This window comes from Vidua chalybeata, chromosome 5 (assembly GCF_026979565.1).
Source record: "Vidua chalybeata isolate OUT-0048 chromosome 5, bVidCha1 merged haplotype, whole genome shotgun sequence".
Taxonomy (NCBI): domain Eukaryota; kingdom Metazoa; phylum Chordata; class Aves; order Passeriformes; family Viduidae; genus Vidua; species Vidua chalybeata.
The window spans coordinates 4,163,792-4,189,683 of NC_071534.1; the positions used below are offsets into that span (position 1 = coordinate 4,163,792).

Sequence of the window (25,892 nt, forward strand, 5' to 3'; positions counted from 1 at the left end):
CTTTAACCAGCAAGTTTTACTGGTTCTTTCAGCCAGATTTAAGCAATACTATTGCCACTGTATGCTGCACTACCACCAATATTGCCTAATACCTGTCCTTACATCACCTCTGTGACATTGTGAGAGCAATGCTCTGGGACACAGTACAGCCACGCAACAGGCTGGACCACATTTGGCCAAGATGCTTGCAAAAGGCTCTCCTAATAAAAGAAGATAGAGGAATGCCAATTTACATCAGGCCTTGAGGATTTACTTCACCAGCACTCGCTGCCAAGCATTCACTAAGGTTAAAAATAAAAAAATGCATTTCACCCCTAGCGAGTCAGATTTGCATTGAGCAGTAGAGCTGATTTCAGAGCTTTGCAGAAATAGAATTTGTTGTTTCTTGAAATGACAGTGGAATTATTCAGTGAACTAAAATGTTTCCATGTCATTCATGCAGGATCCTCACAGTGCTAAATATGCTTGCCCTAAATGAGCATGCAAAGGTAAGCAAGATAAAAGCTAATCCAAAAGCACCACTACTGGATTTTACTTCTTTTTAAAAATGTACTCCTGACTGAATGCAACTGGAAGGTGCCAACACAGAAGTGCAAATAGTCTGAAATATTTGTTCACAGATGAAAGAAAGTAGTGAAGATTATGAACAGGAAAGGCATAGGTGGTCTTTAAGTTCTATCATAAAGTTTCTATGACTCACTGTTCAGTGAAGGATGACCTTTTCCTAAGAAATTAGGAAATCTAAGTATGGTCAGTAAAATCTAACCAGAAGATGATGGTTGAACCATTGTGAGGATACTTACTGCCTCATTCTGTCTAAGACTGCACAGTTCACAAAAACAAAAACTAGAAAATGGAAAGCTATAGAACACTTGAGGTCTTGGAAAATATTGTTTTGTGTCTCATTGAGATTATCAAACTCATAAATGAAGTCCTTCAACATTTTTTGTAGCATGCAAATTAAATGTTTCATTAAAATTAACTTCCATTTAAAGAGGAAGTTGCCATTATGACTTAAAATCTACTTAATGATTGCATACATAATATCAGCATGTAGATGAATCAGTGAGTTCCTGCTGTACCTAAAATAAGCTGAGAAAAGCATCTACAGAGTTCGGTCTGTTGGGTTTTTTAATACAGAAAACTTCTAAATGCTCCATCAGCTTTTGGAAAGGACTCAGCAGTTTAGTACAAGCAGGGTTCTAAACGCAGCCTATAAACAGAAAATGAGGCTCGAGTCAATTCAATGTGCTGCTGCCTTGCCACACAGCCCTAGGAGCAGCCTCAGCTGCTCCCTCCACCTCGGTTCAGCAGCAGCCAACCCCAGAGGAGGACAGTCAGTGCCAGTCTGAGGCTCAGCCCTGCCTTCTTTCCAAAGAGAACTAGAAGGCAGCATTATTTCAGCATTCGCTGCAGTTGTGCAATGCCACAGGACTCAACACCCACAACTACAGCATATTTAGGACACTGCTTCACTCCTAAAGATGATAAGGAAAGACTAGTTACACAAACTTAAGCACCACAGGATAATGCTATTATTCTCTGTATGACACTCCCTAGGATAAGCACTGCAGCCCTTCCAACCTCCCAGAACTCACCTGGCACAAGGACTGATTTACTGCCTCAGCTAAATGATGACACATGGTAGTAAAACAAAGAAAACACATTAACGGTAGTGTTTGTAATTAAATTTAAAAGATCTGTCACTCCCTTTTGAGGATAAAACACAGTCCTGGATGGTCAAGACTACCTCCCACTACCCCTAAGCAAAGCAATCTCGCCAGTACTCCACTCTTGTCAGTATGTTCTTTCCTGTAAGCAGCATAACAATGATCCTCAAAAGGTATTTAATTCTGGCTGTAGCTGGTATTTGGAAGAAGAAAAACAATTGCTTCTCCCTACAGTCCCCTCTCAACTGCCTTACTGGCAGAAACTTTCCTGTTCAGGTATGCAATGGAATCCACTGTATGCTCTTTCCTTGCTGATCCTCTCCCAAAGCAGCCATTAAAGCAGCATAAACAATGTATACACAGTGGATGATTCCTCCTAAGACTAGCTCATTCCCCCTAATAGACCTTAAGTTATCAAAAGAACAAAAGACTCTCATGAAAATTTCAGACTACACATTTCTCAGAACATTCATTAATGCTTAATATTTAATGAAGGGCTTGAGTGCCCGAAAAATCTTGTAAGAGAAGCTGTATCAATCTACAAACTCTGCCTTGCCTGTGTCCAGGTGCCATGACCAGCTCCAACCATGCAGGTGGAATGGCAAAGCTGATTGAACTAAGACTTCACCAAATCCCAAGATGTTTAGGCAAGGCCTTAGTAACAGAAGAGGCACAATTCCCTTCCCAGAACTGTCAGCACAGGTACAAACGGCAGAGCACTTCCACTACAACCCATGGACAGACTGACTGGGATAAGAACACAGCCCATATAGAGGGATGGGGAATTTTGTGCCTATGGAACAGTTGATTCTGGCTGCCTTGAGTGAAATAAGGTATATTCATTGAAATGCGGTTCTCTTGGCACATTGTATTTCTACTACTATCTTCTGGTAGGGAGGGTCTGTCACAAGTAGTCCCTCACAGATAATATTGTAATGTCAACTTGAAATAAGGGACTTGTATCTTCTTTTTTTTTTTTTTTTTTTATTTAACAGTCTTTCAACTTTTTCAATTCAGGAGTTAAACATCCACAGTTAACAAGCCAAATATTCTCTAAAGCTACAGTCCAAAACAAAGCAAATAAGGGTTTGTATGAATGGGAGGGGAAGGAAATTCTCACAGAAGACTTTGTTTTCTCAATGTACCCTAAAGGAAAAGTACGAATCAGCCTGTAAAAATTCTTTAGAGGTCATCTTTAACAAAGAGGAACAATGAGGAAGTAATCCAACACCTCTTTTCTTGATGTAATTTCCCTAGATAAAGAGGCATCTACAAAACAAAGATTAGACTCCCGCAGAGGGTCAGTGGCCAAAAAGCTGTCTTTTTAACTTGTAAACTGTCACTGGACGCTTCAGCCTAAGCTATTTCACAGCAGGCTGCAGAGGCAAACAATCAAGCACATTCTGATGCATTTGGATTCAAAGAAAGGGAACAAGCCAGCAGCCTGCCTGCATTATCGAAATGCTTCCATTTCAGAGGATCCCATTACATTGTTACAACATTTGTCCAATTTGTACTGCAAATCGGACCCCATTTTTTTAACTGAGTTAAGAGTTATGTCAGAGGCTGGCCACCCCCAGAGCATAATGTAAATCAGTGACTGCTGTAAATCAGTTCTACTCTTCAATAAACCAAAACCAAGCGAATTGTCACAAAAGTAATATAAAATTGAGAACAGAAGTTCAAGTTCTTTTCACATTACATTCTACAAATATCCACGGTTCAGATCTGAAAACTTGCTTTTGGTTCATTTTTCATTAAATGGCTCAATTTCTCCAAGTGAGAAAATCCCAACTTTTGCTCTTTTATGATTTTATTTCTATGGCATGCTACTCACAGCAACTTGCTTCATGGCTGCCAACAACAAAAAGATGCAGCTCTTCTATGTTTGTAACACTTGGGATCACAGACTGTCTACATGTGAAAGACTGAAATTAAACATCACTTTCCTGTTAAGTGAAAATTCAGAATATCTACTTTTAACTACTGCCTCAAAGAAATCCAATTCACAAAGCTGTTGGGTGAAGATGAAGAAACCAAAGTATTTGGAGCAGGCACTAAAATCCAGAGCTACACCATGAGGATACACCATGTAAACTGAGGTTACATTCCTTTAACCACTCTACAGAGAGAATCAGAGAATCAGATTCTCTTCTCTAAAAATTCTAAACAATAATTATATATAAAAATATAAATAAATAATAATTATATATAAATTAAAACTCTAAAATAATAGAGATTCTATTCTCTAAAAGTCAGAGAATCTCTCTATAGAGAGAATACATGGGAATGTAAAGGGCACCAAGACAGCAGCAATCCACAGGCAAGCATACCGCTACCCTTCCTCCTAGGAAGCCTGAGTTTCAATCTCTAAAAACTGAATCAAGATCTTTTACTGCTCCAGAAAATGCTCCAAGGCCTGGAGCAATTGCACAAAAACAAACACTGCAGCCATGCTTTTAAAACCAAGAGGAATATGCACATTCCAGGCTGCAAACTTCCAACAGCAAATCATTAGGACAGCTGCCTTCAGTGCTTCTTACTGGCCTGCGTGGACATCTCTTCATTTAGATGCCATCTTTGTGCAGATTTAAGGCCTGGCTGGTGCCCAGAGGGGGCAGTTCCACTTTCCCCTCTTTGGGCAATAAACAGCTCCACTCCTCCCAGCTGCCTACCCAGAGGCACTCTGGTGTTTGTCACAAGCCCTTCCAGGTGACTGTGGAAAAACATTAACCCACAGAGATTTGCCATGAAAAAGGGCAGCACCCCATCCTCAAAGGTTTAACTGTGTATATTATAGGCAGTGTTTTCCCAACCTATGAAAAACTGGCAGTTATCTGTTGGCCCTAACCTTTAATTGTTATATAAGTACAAAGCCATGGCCTTTTCTATGACCTGTTGACCAGGGGCAGACCACACCTGGCACAGCAAACCAGACACCTTATCAAGATCACTAATTTTAGTAGAGGCCAGGATGTAAAAAGCTGACACTCTTTCCAGTTTTTGGAAGCACCTGCTCTCTAGTTTTATTGATAATCTTGATAAGCTTTACTCATCAGGTTGTGAGCTTGCTCACCAGTGTTTTGTTTTGCGGCCGACAGGTTTGGTTTACAAAATGTTTGCATTCCCATATTAGCAAAAAAATAAGAATGAAGCAAAGTTACTGCTTCACTTGCCCTCAGCAATGGCATTTCTTCAGCTGAAAACAGCACACATCCCTCTCCTCAAAAGCCACAATGTTGTTTAGCCATGAAGTTGCTGCCTTTCTGTACCAAAAACGCTACAGGAACACTGCAGAAATAGCATCCACATCCACAGAATTGTATCAGTCTAGGATCAAAAAAGTGGTCCATCATCTTTCAGATTTCCTTTTAACAACCAAAATTCAAGGAAAAGAAGCAGATCCACCATAACTATACCGTATCTAATTTATGCCAATTAGAAGCATATTTAGTCAAGTGGCTGAAGTTCCACATAAGACGAGGTAAACCTACTTATTAATTACTTTACTTCCTTAATGCAACAGCCAGAGAATAATTTTGGTTTTAAAAGACAAAATTGTTGAGGATCAGGAAAAGCTGAAGTGAATATTTAGTCTCCTCTACATTTAGTTCCACTCCTTCAGATACAAATTTATTTCCTGGTAACATAGTTCCAAATGATATTGATTTCTGAAACAAGACCAAGGACACTGATATCGTAAGATACCACTGATGCAATTTAAAAGTAGAAATGTTAAATTAATCTTTTACTTTCTACTGTCCTATGACTAAAGAGAGATTTCAAAATACCCAAGTCTCCTTATGAGAATACTGCTAAAATGAAGTAGGGCTGTAGCTTGAACTAAAAACACATCTGCAGGTCCAGGACCAAGAGACTCACACAAAATGTCATCTTGCTGTGGTTTGTTTGACCATAATACTTTCTGTACTTTCTAGTACCACTGTGTTCCCCACAGAGGCTTTTGCTGCAGTCTGTGGTCTAACCAGTACAGCTATCACAGTGTAAATTCTAAGACTGAAAGAGTTTAAGATCGTGAATATATTTCATGTTAACTTCCAAGTAATCAGGAAGCATTTTGTGAATATACATGTTAGATGTTTTCCATGACTTAACACCACTTATGAGTGCATTCAGACAAACATTTTGGGATTGGGGGCAGGGTGGGGGGTGTATGTGTGCGATCCATGTCTCTTCCAACTCAAAAAAAAAAAAAAAAAAAAAACCTCAAAACCAGAAAACCCTCCCAAAGACACAACAGGATCAAGAAAAAAAATGCCGTAAATGAGCTAGGCAATGAGGAGCACCTACCTTCTAATACTTTCAGTGCAAAAAAAATATTGTGTCCCTACTTTGAAGCATATAATTGCCATCCACCCTTTGTGACAGAGCTACACTGCTTGCTAAGCACAGTGAGGACTGGCTGTAACATTGGATTAGTGACAATCAGCACCAACACAGGAAAATAAAGATTATTTTTTCTGTCAAACTATTTACAGAAGATAATTTACAACATAAATCTCCAACAACAGCAGATTAAGCATAAAATTCATTAAGAGAAACAGAAACAAAGTTTACACTTACGAAAATCTCTTATTACAAAACAAGAATAAAGGCTTAATTTCACATAAACAGAAAAAGTTGAAGTTAGACACCCAGGTTGTCTTATTCATGCATAGAATACAGCATTTACTCTAATTATGAAATTCACAAAAGTAAACACAGCATTATGTGAAGCATTTCCAGTAAGCAATGCTAGATGCACATCATAGTTAAGCACTACTGTGCCTACCCTCACACCTACACAGGTCCCCACAAGACAAGGTAAGGTAGGAAAGACAGGATTGCTCCAGGATCATTTACTCCTGCTCGAGAGCCTGGAGTCATAAGAGGGTCAGCAACACCCTTCCTAGACTTGCCAGTGACATGCAGGGATCTAGGGAACATGGAATGAGGGGAAAACCACAGCCATGCAGCCCTGTAAATGCAGCAATGCCAGCAGGAGCCCCTGTGCTCCCCATCGAGACACAAGGCCAGGACTGAGGTTTAGCAGGCTTCCTCTGTAAGAACTTCAGCTTTTATGGAGTTTGGCTGTGACAGCAGCTTTTCCAACTGCCCAGATGCCATTTATTTTTGTTTACCTTGGTGTGATATAACCTCTAGTTATATTCCACCGAAAGAGGAATTTACAGTGATGCTGAGAAATACTGGCCTAGCATGACAACACTGGAGAAGCAGGATGCAGTGCACAGGAGTACAGGCATGGGATATGAGACAGGACACAGCCTTGCCACCAGGAGACCCCACAGCTAAAGAACCCATTAATGCAGTTAAAAAATGCAGACCTGTAGCTGGGCAAACCTGGCATTAGGGTTAACAAAGAAATTGTAACTAACATACATAAAGGGCACCATATATAATAAATTCAGAGATAACCTAAAGCTTTAGACCAATGAAGAAAGAAAAGAGGAATAAAAGCATATTAGCAAAGATACCAAGGAAATGCAAGTGGATCCTAGAGAGAGGAAAAAGAAACAGGCAACATCCAGATCATACTCCCCCCAACAAATTACTCCTAGGGCTGATAACCTCCATTACCCTCTCCAGCAGTCCAAAGCTGCTGACCTAAAGACCCAGAGCAGCAATGGAAGGGTGAAAATAAATCACAGAGAAGGGAGAGAAACCAAAATTCCATGTGTTACAATTTTAGCTGCGCTTGGCAACATTTTCATGTATGTAACTGCAACATTCTTCTTAGAATCATTAATCAGACGTTAGGAAAGAAAAACTGAGTCACACTGTTTAAGATTTCCATTGTACCAGCAATAACTTCTTGGCCGTACTTGCACGCGCGTTACCTTTATAAACAGACACATGCACAAGGGGCACTTCCTCTCTGACCACAAACAAGAACATAACAACAAAGGTGAAGGAATGCAAAACTCCATCCATTGTTGTCTTCAAACTGTTACAGGAAAATTGTAATAGAATAACAAGCTCTGAAACAGCCCCAGGAAAAGCAACCAAATGGTCTGCCTGAACTGGTAACATTCTCTGCCCAGAGAGAGAACTCGGTGCTGGGGTGACCTGTCAGCATTGTTTTGTACCTAAGAGCCTTTCATACACGTATACACGTTCCTACAACAGCACCTAAACACAAACCAGTGAGCCTGGCATGCACTGTCTGTGCTTTCTGTTTGCAGAATCTCTAGATATCATAGGAGACACTCCATTTCTTTAAGAAACTTAAAGAACAGGAAGGAAACATGGCCAAGTTGATAAGCCTTCATGAACTTAAGAGTAGGAAGGGTAGGAATTTCAGTTGATTTCCTGGACAAGGGCCCAGACAAGGAACACAAGCAGAAAGCAAGAACTGGGTCAGCAAACTACTGAATAGTTATTTGTCCTAGTTTTCAAATACTTACTGAAGGTACTCTTGCCCTAGCCTAACTGCATCTGTAAGGGGTGTTAATACATGTAGAACTACACAGATAAACTGTTCTGCAAAGGAGAAAAAAACACCTTAGGCTGACAACACCTACTGTCAATGGAGTTAGCAAATAAAGAACCTCTTTCTAGGATGAGTTTGATCTCTCTCTGTAAGAAAAATAAGCTAATGTAATTTTGATGTGAAGACAAGCTACCATATCCATGGGTGTGACCGAGATACAACACAGTTCTTGAGATTCACCTGATGTGCACAGACAGACAGACACAAGACACAGGCCAAGCTTCTCAGCAGAGACTGACTGCTACATGTAGAAGCCAGTACTAATTAGTCAATTACTAATTAGCCAATACTAATTTGTATACCAAAGATGCACTCAGCTGAGTTCTCTGGCTGAGAACTCCATACAGGGGGTCAGATCTGAACAGAGCAAAAACACTGCCTTACCCACTTGTATCCCCAGGTACACCATTACGGAAAGCATGAAAGGCTCTTCCAATATTGACAGCACAGTAGTGGCACACATGATTTTGGAAAAAAAAAGGAGACACTGACAGGCTGAAAGTCCTAAAGAAAGTCATCAACCAGTGCTGTGAATTTAATACATGAGAAAAAGCAGAAGGAAAACCTTGGAGGACCTTCGACCTGCCCAGATAATCAGGCAAGTCCTGACCTATGCAGATGAGCAAGCAGCTGTAGCTAAGTAAACAATTAAGAAATGAAACAAGCCTTGAACTCATGAAATACAAAATCCAATATCTATTTTTAATATGTGCTAGTTAATGTGTAATGGTTTCTAAGTTTCACATCAGATTTTACATATTTACTAAATTATTTGAGAGAATGTTTCCTTTGTGATAGGAAAGAAAGCTTTATGTGAAAGCAGAGGTGACCACTCAAAACTGCAGTTAAGATTTCAACGCAGCACAAGGTTTCCTAATCTTTGTGTCTACAACAACAGCACCACTCCAAACAACAGTAAGAAAAAGTGAAGATACCAACCACTGCCCATCAACCAAGGTGAAGTCACATGGAGTCAGCAGATCAGGCTGGGTGACCTCAAACACAAAAAAATTGGTTTTGACACAGCAATAGGCAAACATTGGAATCTTTTGCTACAGAATGAGGATTCACAGGGAAAATGGACAAATATACAGTGTAAACCCATCAAGCACCATGAAGCATCAAGCACCATCAAGCATCCATGAAGCCACCTTTAGCTCTAAAAACCTCTCTGGATACCAGTGCATGACTACCTTATGTTGCTTGCACATTCCTGCTTAGAAGCTATTTTCTTCCTTAGGGGATGGACATCCTGACTAAAAACTCTCAAAAAGAGTTCTCTCTGAGGAAGGACAGCAAAAAGCCAAATGCATACAAACAAAATAAAAGAGGAAAGAAGTCAAATTATTATGAGACAGAAAACAAAAAACTCTGTAGAAGAAAGGATGAGGGCTGAAACAGAACATTTCCTAGGGACACCAGGCAAAGCACCCTAAGAACACCAACAGCTCCTCAAAGGCATCCAAGAAGCCAGCAGGCACTACCCTGAGAGCCTCTGGCCAGCGACTTACATAAGAGGAGAAGGGGAAAGAAAAACCCTATGGCTGCCAAGCTTCTGCCTTCCCCACTGAATGGTCAGCTTGGCTGGGTGGCCCTGCAGCTTGGCCAGGTTTCAGACTCAAAGGGTACAACTAGAAAGGCCAGGGACAGAGCATAAAGGCTCAGTTAGAGGTGCTGCAACCTGGCACATTTGGCAGCCGCAGGTCCGGATTTCATCCTGCAGCCAGGGACTCACCAGTGATCCGTGCCAGGCACAGCTCTCATACTCCCCACACCTCAGCACCAGTGACACACACAGCCTGCTGAGCACAACCAGCCCAAAGCTCCTTGGTCTCTCTGCTTCAGGGAGCTCTTGCCACTTTTAGTATGGGGCAAGAAAACTGAGCAAGTGAAGCACAAGAACATAACAATGTTTCTGCAGCAGGGCTTGGAGGCAGGGTGAGTATCACACAGCCTGCCTGGATTACACACAAGAGGGTGCTCAGAGAGTCTCAGGAGGCAGAAACCTAAGCAGCAACTCCACAATGAAGGCAGAATCCTGAGCCAGAGATAGTTTTACTAGCTTATGTTAAAGCTCTCCTGGAATTCCAAGTTTCAATGAAATTAACTTGCTTTTTCCCAGTGACTTAAAAGAAATCAAAACACTCATTATGCCCCAATTTTTGTTCTTACACACAGATCAGATAAAATCTGTTAACTATGATTTTTAACTTCTTTCAGGGATAGTGTTTAAACTGTCACACAGCAATTTGATGTCACTGATTTCCATTGATGAAAGTCAGAACAGTAGGTGCAAATAGAAAAGAAAAACTAACAAAAAATGCTACCTCATTCAAAAGAAAAAAACAAACAAACAAAAAAAAACCTGATAAAACTGAAAAAAAAAAAAAAAAACAAAAACCAAAATAAACTCTTCAAAAATTCATTGCTACCGTTTTCCTCCTGAAGGGGAAAAGAATGACATATTCCAGTCCTGTCTCTGACTGGCTTATAGTCTCCTGCAGCTCACCTCAACAATCAACTCCAATCTGGAAGCCCCACTTGTCACACTGTCACCCTGTTACAGAAACATTCAAATTTATCGTAAGCCTCATTTCTGAGAAATACAACACAGAACTTCAAAACAGACCGATCTTGTACCTTCCACGTGGAGTAACACACAGCAGCTATCTTAACCACTGCAATCATTTTCCCCAACACACCAGCTCTCTCTTGACAAACAGCTGTGCTACCTTTGAGGCAGCACAGATCAATTTCTCTCACCTCAAATTCCTCCCTGGTTCTTGGTGTTTGTATTCAAGCTTGGGAAGGTTACAGTCCAAGATTCCTACAAGAAAGATGTGTAATCAACATGAAAGCTGTTTCTCCAAGAAAACAAAAAACTACATAATGAATTTACATAGAGAGGGAAAAAAATCCAAAGAGTATGTGTCCTACACAGCAGCTCATGAACATTTACATCACACTGGATGACAAAATGCATGCATTCATCTAAATTAACACCCTTCCATTTCTGTAGGCTCACTCACCCAGATAACTTTGACTTAAACTCCACAGTTACAGCTAAATTGCATAAAGATGCATCAGCACAAAACCAAGGAAAGCAGGAAATTTTCAACCATCTCCACTATATCATTCTCTACAAAATGTTCAACTCAACTCCAAATACCATATCTTATCCAAACTCTCTGCCAAACAAATCTCTTTCTCGGTACTTGTTAAAGCTGATTTATTACTGTCAAATACATTAATCTGCATGTTAATCTGCCTCAGGTCACTTGAAGTTAGTGAAAAGGGACCTTTGTCAAGCCATATAAAATGTTGGTTTTGGTCCACATGGGAGTTTGAAATCAGAGCTTGGGAGAGATCCTCTACGACATAAATACTATAACACGAAAACAGCAAGGAACACAGAAGACTTCCTGTAATCCATTTCCATTTTCTCTGCTTCAATTCATGGCATGTTGTTAAAGCCTAAAAATTTCCCTAAATGAAGGCTGAGTTTATCTTAGGATCCTGTGTCACTGGAGCTGTAAAGCACCAGCATGACAGCTTCAATCTGACATTCACTGCACTTCAGTGGAGGAGGGAAGGCTTGTAATTTATACAACCTACTTCATCCATACTGCAAGTAGTACACCAGACAGAAAATCTGGCTCCAACATTACACACACTACATTATGTACAGCGAGTGCTGGTAATATTTCTATACAAAGCCTTACATCCAACAGTTTAAAACCTCCCCAGCTGCATGGCTTCCTTATTCAACATTTCCAACAGAAAGCAGAACTGGTTTTCACTAGCAGACCACTTGCTTCCTAATATAATCAATTCTCCAGACAACTTACCAGACGATCCAAGATTTCAGTACAAACAAATCAAAGGTTCAAAGATGAATAAAGACTGTTGCACAATCCCTGAAGAGAAGCAGTTGTAACATACACATCCTGCATGTTTGCTTAGCAACTGGATCGCCATAAGTAGCACAATATATTGGTACTGGTCTATTACCTGTCACATCCCCTGAAGAAGCAGTCACCGATGCAAGCAGCAGCAATGAGTATATCCCCCACCTTTCCTTTTTATGTTTGCCTAGTAATTAATTTTAAGTGCCAGCAATTCTCAATTGCTCCATCATTAGCATGACTAAATGTCATTCTACGATAGGAATTATGCAACTATGCTTTGGTCAACCCCAAATACCACCACTGTTACCTGTGACTCTGAATGTTGTAACAAATAACATGCTTATGAACTGTTCATTTATTACAAAGACATTACTTCCATTACTGTCCAATTCATGAGTCCCTTCAGCTTGAAATGAGAAAGTGTTACCTCAAAACAGAATCTTCAAGAAGAAAGCACTGAGCTTTAAGGAAGTTTTAATGTCTACATGTGATAGTTTCTCAAAATGTAATTTCTGGTGGTAGTACAAGAACTACTGGACACATCACACTTACTGCTAAAAGAACAGGAATGTGGAATTGTGCCTTTTCAAGGATGGCCTAAGCCTACAAAAAAACACTCATGTGAGTCTTGCAGGCAGATAAGCCCTCAGGCACTTGTACAATAATGAACTATTGAAGCAGAGCCAAGACATGAGTTTTCAGAGGAAAACAGTCATGGGTTCTGCGATCATGCTTTGTTTCTCACAATGACTTTACTGTGATGTGAAATAAGGGGCTGTTTGATCCAGTTAACTGGTCCAGAAAAAGTCAGCTGGAAAGGGCTTACATGAAGGAATGAAAAACTAATGTGCTTTGAGAGCATCTTGTACCACCTTTCCAACAGCATTTTAAGGCTCTGCTGCCCCCAACCCAACACGTGTCCTGGTTATTCAGAGTCCTGCAGAGCTGCACTGCTACATCAACCCTGACCTTATCTGAGCACTTGAGATTGTGGAGTATTATCTCCAACAGTCCCGTACATCACCTCCCTTTGCCCACACTGACCCGTACCCTGAAGTCCTTCCAAATCCGTTGACACAACTGGCATTTTCAACAGCATCACGCGCTGCTTGGCTGTTTGGGACACAAACAGGATGTAACAGGCTCTGAAACCTGGTCAGCTTCTCTTTGCTGTCCATCAAGGATAAGCTGAACTTAAAATTGGGTTTGACTTCAAGACAGAATACATCCTACCCTTAAACTCTAAAGCAGAGGTTTAAGGCTAAATTAGAAGAGTTTTACAGACAAAGTAACTAAAACCAATGGACATCTCCTCAGATAGTGTAGCAACAAGTCACTTCCTACTGAATCAAAGACTTCTTTTGTAACCCAGGAAGTTTAAACATTTTATTACTGACCTTCTTTCTTTACAGTCCTGGTTGATATAAAAACACCAGAAGAAACACCTATGAAAAATCCTAACAGAGAAAAATGAGGCTTTAGCAAATCATACTCTGTATTTCTGGGGGATGGTCTAAAAAGAGAACAAATAATTGGTATGTATTTATATTTAAATAATATTTATATTTAAATTTCCTCTTCTATACCAAAAATGTATTTGAAAATTGCCCCTTGAGAAACACCTTACAAATCAAGTCTAAGATACCTAGCAACTTCCTTCCCCACATTAGTGAAGCTCGTAAAAAGGAAAGGATTTTTATAAGACATCTATTATTGAACTATTTCTGTAAAGCTGCAGATTTCACATGGTTGCCAATTATTAAAACGTCACAGAGCAGGAAGTCAAAGAGCAGTTGCACTTAACCACGGATATTAAGATAACCATGACACAAGCCTTTTTCAGCATCCTCCTTCTAGCCTGGAGCACATAAAGGTCAGAAAACCACTAAGTAAAGCTTTTGTTGACTTTGTTATGCTTTTCTCAACTCTCAGAACACTCACCTCAGAAAATAATCCATTTTGTTCCCCACTGAAGGTACAGCAGGCAGAAAGCCAATAGTTGGCACTTTGTCACATAACTACTTTAATAAAAATTATGAATAGGCTCTTACTTTTATTTATACAACCATGTTCCATTAAAACAAAAAACTATTTGCCTAAAAGATTAATACTGAGAACAGCGCAACATTGCTGTGACCAGCCTTGCAATGCCATATGCCATTCTAGAGAATACACAGACACATAAATAATTCCTAAACTAACACAATTTGCAAAGCACATTGTTCTTCACAAGCAAATTGGCTGTATCATCTCATAATGTCTGGAAGTACCAGATTCCACCACCACTAACTTATCTCCACAGCTTTAGTATTTGTCTAACTAATACATGCCCACAAATTCCACCAGCCATGGAGACCAACACATAAATTAAAGCATTAGGGAAGAAAACAGAAAAAGTGAAACCTTCAGTTTACACCTGGGAATGGCAACTGCTCAGTCACAGGAGCAGCCCACCAGGAAATGCAATGCAGCATTCTTCATGACAAAACCATACCTAAGCTGTCAGCTGAGAGACACCGAAAAGCATGTGACTCTTCATCCTAAATCCTACTAGCCAGCCACTTCCTTGTTCCAAATGCTGAAATCCCTTTCCCTGCAGCTAAAAGCCTGCCAGGACTCTCAGGACTGACATATAGTCAGTCTCAGCTACACTTACCTTTGCACTGAATGGCTTTTTCAAACAGCTCCCACTGCTGTCTGGGAGATACGGATACAGTTCTAGTACAAGCAACAGTTAAAGATTAACCTATGGAATTTTACCACCAGCCAGAAGAATTTTGCCATTCAGATTTAATCTAAGTAGCCAGAGTTGGTATTTGCTGTCAAAAGACAGCTTTTACTGCTTCTCTTCAACGATCTCATTTCCATCACAAGTTCTGCATTTTACAAAAAACAGAAGCAATGTACAGACATGTGTGATCTTGAAGTTCTTCCATGGTTACACCTCCCAAAATCTAGTATCACCTACCAAACAGTCTGAACAAGAAATCAAAGGAGCACATGTAAGGGCCTTCACTGAAGTCTGTGGAATTACATGAAGAAAATATTTCCTATAGCAGGAAGGCCCATGGCTCATTCCCTCAAGGAACAGCCTGTTATTCAAATATCCATAAACATCTAATTTACTAACACACACTTATGACAACATTTTGAGAAAAATCAAACTTGACAAGTAAAAAAACATCCATCAGTAAGGAGCTAAAACAGGAACCTCGCCAGAATGCTGTCATTAAAACAGAGAAAAGCCCACTAAAGGCTCCTACCAGCAAAATGACCCTTATCTAAAAGTTGTAGAACTGCCTAACACATCCAGTGATTTCCTAAAAAATTCCACAGCACATAAACTGTCATCCTCTAAACCTAAACCGAGTACCACAATTGACCTTGGCTTCAAACAAACAATGGCAGACTCTGCAATCCTCTAAGCAGATGGAACCAACATGCTGGGGAAAAAGAGCATTTATTTTGGTTAAGACAAGGAGGAAAACTAGATTAACAGATGTGAGAAATTGCTTTGGCGTACTTGTGATAAAGCAGCCTAGTGACACCTAATCTTTGAATATATGCAGATGATCACAGATACCCTCAGAAAAACAACCATTTCACAACAACAAACCACTCTGGTAGACAGCTGGACTCTTACAGGATCTATTCAAATGCAGGCAACATTGTAACATTATGGCATCTATAGCTGGTGTACCTTTGGTTTTCACCATTAGGTGAGAAACATGAACATTTAGCATTTTGAGAGAAAATACTAGCAGAAAGAAGAGAATAAAACAGGGCAAAAAAAGGAAGTAGCCTTTCCTGTAGCAGGTTTGCAATGCACTTAGATGTGCTGGCAGAACACTGAAATACCCACTTTGAGTATTCAGATATGACTTTCAGCCCATTCTGCAAGTAAATTGTCTACTCTCTTGCCTACTGCTGTCTAAAGGTACCTCACAGCAAATGATTACAGCTCTGCCTGTTCCAACACTTTCCTCCTGTAAATAGTGCCTGACTATTTTCTGTTCTCACAAGGGCTTAATTAGTCCTGATCACAGAGTGCTACAGCAGCTGGCACATCCCAGCAGACTGCACTGCATTTTCACAGCTATTGAAATCCATCTGAACCACGCAGCAAATTTTTCTACACTAACAATTATGTGTCCTGGGAAATTTACATCCACCTATATGTTTGAAGACCCCTTTCTGCAGTCAATTTAACCACAGGACAGCCCTGAGATGTCCCAAAATCACTGACACACATGCAGTTCACAGAAGTCCAAAGAATCCTGCCTGGTCAGAAAGAGAGACCCTCTCCTCCACCAACAGAGCAGCAGAGACCTGCAACTCCAGAATACATGAGTAATCATGTTCAATCAGAAAGCAAAATACTATTTAGACATATAATATTTGCTTTTCATATTTCTAAGCACCTTAATTCTAGCAGCTCACTTCAAGTTCTTTGCTATTTCTCAAATCAAGCATAAGCTGTGTGGTACCTCCTTTCCTCAGAGAGGCTGCCTGCTTATCACCTCACCACCTGCCACATGCCAACGTGGTGAGCAGCCCTCTGGAAAAGTCTGTCACTCTGTCCTGAAAGGGAACCTTGAGGTTCGTCGTCAAGCTGGACTAAGATTATATTTTTTATGTCAAATCATTGAGACAAACTTTCTGAAAAATATATGTAATCACTGGGCAAGTTCAATTTTACAGTTACATGATGGTAAAAGTCTGCATCTCACACTCCACAACCCAGAAGGCAGGAGGTTGTTCTCTTCAAAGCAATGTAACAGCAACTATGTGAAAACAACTCGCCTCCTGCTTCTTATTAGCTTACACACTGATCTGCAGCATCCTACTTCAAAACTCAAATGTTCCAGTAGTAGGAGCATATTCAAATAAACAAATGAAAGTTTAAAATGTTTTCAGAAATCAGTTTCCTAAAGAATCATAACTAGAATCTTATTTGTTTCCATATTCTTAATTTTTGAAGACCAGTTTCTTTGTTAAACTTCTCTTGACAGAGTGCTTTAAAAAGCAGAGGCAGACACCATGTTAAGGACAACCAGCTGATATAAGTCTTGTAAAAAGACAAGGCATTTAAAACAAGTTCTATCAGAAAACAATAGTTTAATAGTCCTCCCCTTAAACACTGTCCCAAATACTTTTTCATAATCACCACCATTATCTTGTGTAACGTCTTTTCAAATCTACCAACACCGTCTGTCAGAAAATTCACTGAATGACTCAGACAGACACTTTCAAATCATAAATACTCAAAACTGCTATTTCCATTTCAGAACTACTTCTGTTCAAGGATTTGAATTGCTGATGGCATAATAATCCAACGACCTCCTGAAGTTTCCTTATCAAGATTTTCCTCACGCACAAGCAGCATGTCCACTGATGAAAGCAAGCCTTGCTGCTTTGCACAGTGGCTTGGACAATATGGTTATGCAATCCAAAACCTGTAAAACTTGTAAAATTTTTAGTGCCTAATATTGAGTATCTTTCGTACATGAATGCTTGACACAGCTCCTTGAACATGCAACTGAAGACATGAGATAACAGCAGAGACCCCAACATTAAAATCACTGGCATTACATGCCCCGCCAATTCCCATTAATTTTCCTTCATCCCAGATCTACAGGAACGCTTGCCTAGAGCAAGCACAGGCTTTCCAAAGCTCAGTCTTCTAATCCTGTGTCCAGGAGTCAGGCTTTCAGTCTGAATCTCATCCACATTGCCAAAACCACTGCTCACTAGCCACTTGCCATACTCATAGCAATGTCACCAGCTCAACAGCACTGATTCAAGTCCATTAGGGCAAAGACTGGGGTATGGGGGTGATGGAAAACCCCACGGGTCTGGCTCTCTTGTTTCTTTAAGACAATTTAAGCTTCTATACCCATGGCATTTTAAATCTATATTTGAGAATATACATGTAACATATAAGAATCTGTTGGAGAAATTTTCACCATGAAAAGTTTTGCTTGAAGTACGCCAAAAATACACTCTTGTCCTTCACACCACATTATGTTTTCAGATCTGATTTACACTCAGAAAGCATCATTTTGAAAACCTGGGCTAGGTTGGGATGCAGCTTTTAGCTCCTCCATCACTACTTCTGATTCAGTTTTCCACATTAGCAGCTATCCTCCATGGCTTTCACAGCAAAGCTGCCAACAACCTTATTCACAACTGTGTTTAGCTGTCAGCTCAGACAAGGGAATAATTTCTGTATTGTATCAACTAATCTTACACTTCCAACACAACCATGACCTTCTTTTAAGTTGCCTACTAAGGCACACTTATAGTCTTAATATAGGTTTAAGTGTCACATAACAGATGAAGTTCACACATTATTAATATGCTATCCCTATAATGCAAGCACCACAGCAGGAAATCTTCTTAACTGCAACTGGCTGGCAACCCTACAGGAAAAGAAAAAAACGAGCTCAAAACACAAACTTCCTTTCTCCTATAAACAAGGCTAGGTCACAGCCAAAGATAACAAGGAAAACTGGACATGTTTCATGATCCTGCTGCCCCCATAACTCCAAGACACAACACCTACTTTTGTTGATCACAAACATATTTTCCTCTGTTACAGCAGCTACCACAAATCAGAAGTAGTCCCAATAAGGTTCCGCAGCAAACAAGCACCTCCACACTGAAATACTACAAAAAGGACTCTGAAATCTGAGGATTTTTACAATTCTGAGTGCTGTGCAGCACACAGCTTTTCACTGACTTCCAGAACAGACCTGTGAAGACCAAAGCCAGGATGAAGGCAGAAATTCGATACTCTCTGACACTGACTAGAGCAAGGGAGTGAAAACAGGAGTTTAAATTACACTCTAAGACATCAACTCGAAACCAGATTATGCCAAGAAGGGTCTGACCAGTTTCATAAAATTCGATCAATTTTTAAAAATACACAACACATGGCTGTGATACACAAGACAATTCAGCTGCGTGCAAAAGTTCAATGCTGCATGAAGAACACAGAGCTTCTTTAAAAAAGAGGTAACATCTAAAAGCTTTTCTGCTGTGGGACAAGTGCATAACAGTTTACATACACAAAGTCCGAATGACAAAAAAAAAGTTATCATTTAATATTAATGGTTTTCGCAAAACAAATGCCCACACATCTACTGAAGCCACAAAATCAACTGACTTGTAAGGCTAAGACAAACACAAGAAGAAAGTAACACTGCTTGAAAACAGAAAAGAACAACAGCTGTCATCTCTTCTTTGTTTTCCAGGCGATTACCATATGTTTCAACGTCTTTGTTGTACATCCCAAGCAAACAAGAGATGAATACCTGATTCTCTCAGGAAAACAAAAAAAAAAAAACCAACAAAACTTTTTTAAAAGTTTCTTCTGATGCCACTTAAGAATATCCAAACTGTGGTCACCCTAATATGAAATATTTATATTACGTTATCTACTGTTGGTAACTCCAGTGTTTATAAAGATAAGCACTTAAAAACACTCTGCTGTCAAAAAGGGTTACCATACTGTGCAAGCGGAGGAATTATTACTTATATTGCCTCCGTAAGAAGATTTCAGGCACAGCAGCAGATTTCCCTGCCTGACAAGCAACAAGTGCACGGAGGGCTATAAACAAGACCCACTTACGGTGCTCTTGACCCACTTAGAGCGCTCCACTGGCCTAAAGCCTCCTCCGGCAGCCGGCGATTCCCCGGTGCTCCGCCGTGCCCCCGAGCGAACTCGCTGACCGCGGGCTCCGCTCGCCCGCAGGGCCTAGCCCGGCGCGGACAGCGCCCTCCGCCCGCCTCCGCTCCCCGCCCCGCCGGCAGCACGGCCAGCGCAGGCCGCCCGCCCGCCCGCCGCGAGTCCCTCCCGCCGCCCCGAAGAGCGGCCGCACGCCCGGGCGGGGAGCCCCGGCCCCGCGGGCGGCGGCCGGGCCGCGCAGGCCCCGCGGCGCGCAGCGGGGCCGCGGCTCCCCGGCGCTCGCTCACCTGGCAACGGCCGGCGGAGGTGCTGCCGCTGCCGCCGCCGCCGCCGCCCCCGTCCCGCGGCCGCCGCTGCCGCCGCCGCCGCCGCCGCCGCCCGCCCGGCCCGGCCGCCGCCTCCTCCGGCCCTACGGCGTCACCATCGCACGAGGCCGCCGCCGCCAATGCGGGACGCGCCGCCGCGGCTGCGCGCCCGGGCCCGGAAGGACGCGCAGCGGGCCCGGCCCGGCCCGGCCCGCTCACGGAGGGAGGCGGCGCCGCGGGCGCGCAGCCGCACCGAGAGCGGAGCGGGGCCCCGAGCCGGGGTCGTCCCCCTCCCTCACGGGAACGGGTTCCTGGAATCGGTGGGGAAAGAGTTCTGAGATACCGGGTCCGGCCTGTGGCCAGACTCCGCCGTGTTGGCTAGACCAGGGCACTGAGTGCGGTGTCCGCTCTTCCCGTAAACACCTCCAGGGACGGTGACGCCCTCGCTTCCCTGGGCAGCGCATTTCTTCTTCTGGAAATAAGTTGTTCCTGATGTCCAACCTAAGCCTTCAGCTGGCCCACTTTAAGACTATGTGCTCTCGTCCTGTCGCTGTTGCCTGGGAGAAGAGCCAGACCCCCACCTGGCTGCGCCCTCCTGTCAGGGCCTTGTAAAGCGCCGTAAGGTCTCCCCTGAGCCTCCTTTACTACAGGCAAACAGCCCCAGCTCCCTCAGCTACTCCTTGTAAAACGTGTCCAGACCCTTCACCAGTTTCATTGCTTTAGTATGGACTTGCTCTAGCACCAAAAAGTTCTTCCTGAACCGAAGGGCCCAGAACTGGACACAGCACTCGAGGTGTGGCCTCACCAGTGGTCTCAGGGGAGACCTTATGGCTCTTTACATGATGAAAACCAGGCAGTGCACAGGGGGACAATCACTGCCCTGGTCCTGCTGGCCACGATCTTCTTGATACAGGCCAGGATGCCATTGGCTTTCTTGGCCACCTGGGCACACTGCTGGCTTATGTTCAGCTGGTTGCCGACCAACACTCCCAGGTCCTTTTCCAGCTGGCTTTCCAACCGCTCTGTCCCCAGCCTGTATCACTGCATGGGACTGTTGTAGCCACAGAACGGAAGGGATTGGCAAAGAATGGAGTTTCCAGCCCCCAGCGATGGCCTTCAGGCTGGAGGGGGGTTCCCTTTTTCAGGGCTTCCTGTGTGCCCTGAGCAGGCGGCAGAGTGTCACCCTCTCCTCTTGGAATCAGCGTCAGGGGAAACCCCAGCACTCCCATGGCCGGGAGGCCACCTGTGGGAACAGCCCAGAGCCATCCACACAACTCACTGTGGGGAAAGTGTCCGACAGAACACGTTCCAGAAAGGAGAAAAAGGCTCATGATCAGCAGTTGTAAATCCCCAAATAACAATAATAAACCTCCTATTATAATACAATGATCATATCATGCTCATGGCCTCCATCCATCAGTCTTCTCCTGCAGGACCTGAAGCTGTTACTAAAATGTCTTGTTCCTTAGCTCTGTTAAAATGATAGTTGAGATCTAATTTTTTTTTTTTTTTCTCACTAGAAGAGAACATTGGGAGGGGACCTGAATGGGAGTCTGAATGTTTCTGAATGGGGGTGCCAAGAGGATGGAGCCAGGCTCTTCTCAGTGATGCCAGGCAATAGGACAAGAGGTAATGGGCAGACACTGACGCACAGGAAATTCCACCTGAATATGAGCAACAACTTCTTTACTGTACAAGTGACCATGCACTGGAACAGAATGTCCAGAGAGGGTGTGAAATCCCCCTTTAGGGAGATATTCCAGAACCATCTGGACACAGATGCTCTGTGTACTCCCATGCTCTGGGATTGCCCTGCTCGAGCAGGGAGGTGGGAGCCGATGACCCACTGTGGTGCATTCCAGCCTGACCCAGTCTGTGATTCTTTGGTGTGGTCATCCCCTGTGTCCAGGGCAGCTGCAGGAGGGGGAAGAGGCCTCACTGGACAGGCTGGTCTGCCTGCTCCCGACATGGCACCGGGCAGGGAGGCCACAGCTGGTACCAGACCAGAAGGATGATGAAAACCAGGCAGTGTTCCCAGGCCTGGTGTCGCAGGAGGCACCTGGGGAGCCCTGCTCATGTGACAGGACCCAGACACCTGTGTCTGGTGCGGAGGCATGGAGGGGGAGCACCAAAGAGAACAAGAACTTGCCCTGTTAAGAAATGGGAAGTGTTGGCTGAGCAGCAGGAAAACCTCTGTGACGTGGAGATTTCACCTCCCAAAACAGTGTCCTTGGGGAACGTGGTGGAAACCCTACACCTGCATGTTTTACAGTGAGACCAGTCAAAACACGAAGGGAACACCACTCTGTTAGAGGACAATCTTAGCAATTGCCAGGGAGAATAACTGGATGATTTGGAGAGCCTGTCTGTAATTTGTGTGGCTCTATGTACTTTAGTGCTTTGCTGAGCCACACTCCAATCAATACACTTGTCCCCACACCCAGAAATTCTAGCTCAATCCACTGACTGCGAATGAGATAGTTAAAGGAAGCAAAATTATCCCTATAAATTAATATTTGAGTTGTTTTGATCCCTAATACCCACAAACAATAAATACATCCTGCCCACTCCTTAAAACTCTGTTTATAAAACTATGATTTGCTATTGTCTCCTTTAAAATATGTCCCATCTCACACATTCATCAAAGTTTTTGTTATTGTGAAGGGAGCAAGGTTGTTACTGAACATTACAGTTGCACTCTTACACATACTTACGGCTTCTCTCATCAATCAAAATGTATTTTGACAGCCGTTGGGCAGCAGCCCGGGGAGCAGCAGCTGCAGTGGCTGCTCCAGCTCCACCCCGTGCCTGTCAGATGAAGTATTTCCTGCCCTGTCTTTCAGGATTTTTTCTGTAAAATGGCGCTAATGATTTAAAAATATTTTGAGCTTCATTGACGAAAAATATATGTAAAAGCTGCATGTCATTTTCATCTGTCATTTCCTGTCACCATAACTCAACGTGTATGCAGCCAATTAAGAGGGAAAATGAGATAGGAATACTGATTCAAGAAATATTAAATAAAATGAATTTGGGTAGTTTATTCTGGTTCAAGAGCCTGGAAATCAAAAACCAAAGCTGTGCCCTGCAATACAGTAGAAGACATTTTCAAAAACAGAGTTATGTACTGCCTGGGCATTCGCAGATGATTCCTAGAAAATGTAGCAGTAATACAATGTTCATTGCCTTAATTCCTTCAGAATGTGTTTGTCCTATATACACAGCCCTGTGATTTGTGCAAGTTGGCAGGTCATTACTGGTTAACTCTGTTGTTCCCGAGCAAGAGAAAACAAATCTGTCTGTGGCAAATGAAACTGAGACCAGCCAAAATCATCACAGTGAATTGCAGAGAGCTGCCGCTCTAAAAAATTGGTCTAGATGTTTGCTCAGGCCAAGTAGATGCTAAATACTTGTGCAGTTCCTTGAGGCTGTGGAGGTTACAATTAGCTCCAACACTGGGTCTACCCCCACATATTTTCAATTTTTTCCCCTGAAAGGCAGTGTTGTCCTTGCATGTTAATGCCCCATCCAGCCCATCCCTCATAATCTCAATGTTTTGGGAGTCTTGTGAAGGGCTGACACAGCGATATGGCACTCTAGGAAGAGCCACAAGACAAATGATGATTCAGAATAAAACTGCCTTAGGGTAAGGAAGAGCCTGGACCTTTTTTCTCTTTTTTTTTTTTTTTTTTTTCAGGACGTGTGTTACTGCTGCAAGCCTTTTAACTGCTTCATCTCTGTTGGCAAACATCCCTGAGCAGCTCCCTTCTGAAGTCCCCAGGACAGCTAGCACCCTGTGGCAGCACCGATGGGAAAAGGGCCTGGGGGAGGCACTGCAACCTCCCAGCAAAGCAGCGTCTGCTCACTCTCTTTGTATTTCTTACCTTCTCAGAGTCTTCCTCTCCTCCCAAATCACCAAGGGCCCCACCCTCTCCTCTCAGTCACGCTGCTGAAGACTGCTGCACCCACCACATTCCAAACAGCTGGAACTGTTGCCAGTACTGGAGGTTGGGGAGGCATCAGAGCCAGCTTGCATTGGGTGGATAACATGGAGAGGAAACTGTGACACTTAGGGCAGGTGTCCAACTCGAGTGTCACAGGGCAGTATTGAGTAGTTCTTTTTATGGCTGCTGCACTTTATCACTACTCACAGGGCGAACTCCTGACCCTGTTTGCTCCCCTTTTCCCTCTGTCTTCAAGGAAATGCTATCATGTAGGTCATACCTTTTTGAATTCTAATTTAAAAAAAAAAAAATTCAACTGTTATTTAAACAGAGCTAAGAAACAAGGAAGTATAATAACAGCTTCAGGTCCTGCAGGAGAAGACTGATGGATGGAGGCCATGAGCATGCTGTGATCATTGTATCATACTGTGGGGTTTATTATTTAGGGATCCACAACTGCTGATCATGATTCTTTTTGTCCTTTCTGGTACGTGTTCTGTTGGGCACAGAAATCTAACCTTTGCTTATCTTTCAGCTGGTTATATTTAGACTTCAGGGCTGGTATGCTCAGGAGGTGGCCCAGTCCCAAAGCCTGGAGCTGGGACAGGCTACCCACTCGACAGTCTCTGCATCCACAAGCCTTTGCACACGCAGTGTTGGTGCCAGGGAGTTAGAAGCTGGCCAGGATACACATCTGCACCAAGGAGATGGGATGCATCTCTGTGTCCAAGGGCTTAGACATAGCCAGAGTCCGCCTGTGAGAAGAAGGGGATCTGATATTTTGTTCACATCTGCTGTGAGTCTGTCCTATGACAGTTCCTTCACAGCCTGCCCTTCAGTGAATTTCACTTCACAGAATATCTGCTAGAAACTATTTAACCTGAAATAGAGTTAAACAAAAGCTAAATGAAAGTTAATGACCATATAAGCAGCTGATTCTGGAAAAGCCTCGTGACAGACACTTGAGACATGCCCTGTAGTTACTGGAAGGTATTTCCCAAGGTCTCCTTGGGATGTTCTGTGGCTGTGTCAGCAGATGAAAATACTGTCTATATTTCTGTAGCCACAGGTGATGAGGAATTGCTCCCACAGTGTAATTTGAACCTACTAGGATTCTCTCTTGATGGAGTCAAGTGCAAAGAGAGAGACTCCCACATGTTTGATTTCCTATGATCGAACAAGAACTGCTTCACTTTTGCTTTCTCAGGGTCCATAGGGAACTAACTTTGGTCCATATAGAAAGTAGAAGTTACACCAATGCTGCATGTCTGGATTCAGTGTGACTGTTTCCTGAATTGCAAAAGGCCACTCTGCTACAGAGCTCTAAGCAGGCACAGACTTTTTGGGGACAAAGAATGGGAACCTCCAAATGGTTCAAGTGGCCTGAAGTTCAGCAGTGTTAAAAGGTTCATTTAAATTTTCTCACAAATCTGCCACCTTCTTTGTAGCATGATTAATATCAACTGAAAGTTTCTGTTCTGGGATCAGCTCTTGCTTAGCTTACCTTGCAGGAGAGCATACTGAGGCCTCATTCATTCCCACTAGAACTTAGGCAGTAGTTGCCAGATGGAAAATGATGACAGATTTGCATCCTGTTCTGCTCCGTTTAGGAGCCCATGTTCACTGCCTTGCAGTAACGTTATATTTGCATAGTGTCTTTAAGCCCAAAATATTGTAGTTTTACATGACTTAAGGGTGGCCATTCTATCAGCCTTGAAGTGCAGCAACTTCAGGGTTGGAATGTGGCAGGCAGTTACCAGACCACAGTATATAACAGTGTACTGAGTATCTTATCCATATGAAACTGCAAACAGAATTTGAGCAGGCAGAAACCAGGCTGACCTCTCTAAGCCTTACTTTAGCT

General features: G+C 42.7%; 1 protein-coding gene across 5 annotated transcripts in view; it reads right to left on the minus strand.

Moving 5' to 3' along the window:
- The window catches only part of ADIPOR2 (adiponectin receptor 2), a 45,001-nt gene extending 24,848 nt beyond the window's left edge, over nt 1–20,153 (minus strand). For 2 of the 5 annotated variants that reach the window (XM_053942210.1, XM_053942206.1), the window contains exon 1: nt 19,723–19,909. The gene's annotated coding sequence lies outside the window, so the exon portion shown is untranslated. Of the gene's footprint in view, nt 1–10,944; nt 11,009–19,722; nt 19,910–20,066 lie in introns of those variants that run through there. The other 3 variants (XM_053942209.1, XM_053942207.1, XM_053942208.1) reach the window with 3 other exon arrangements.
- Between the last annotated feature and the right edge of the window lie 5,739 nt (nt 20,154–25,892).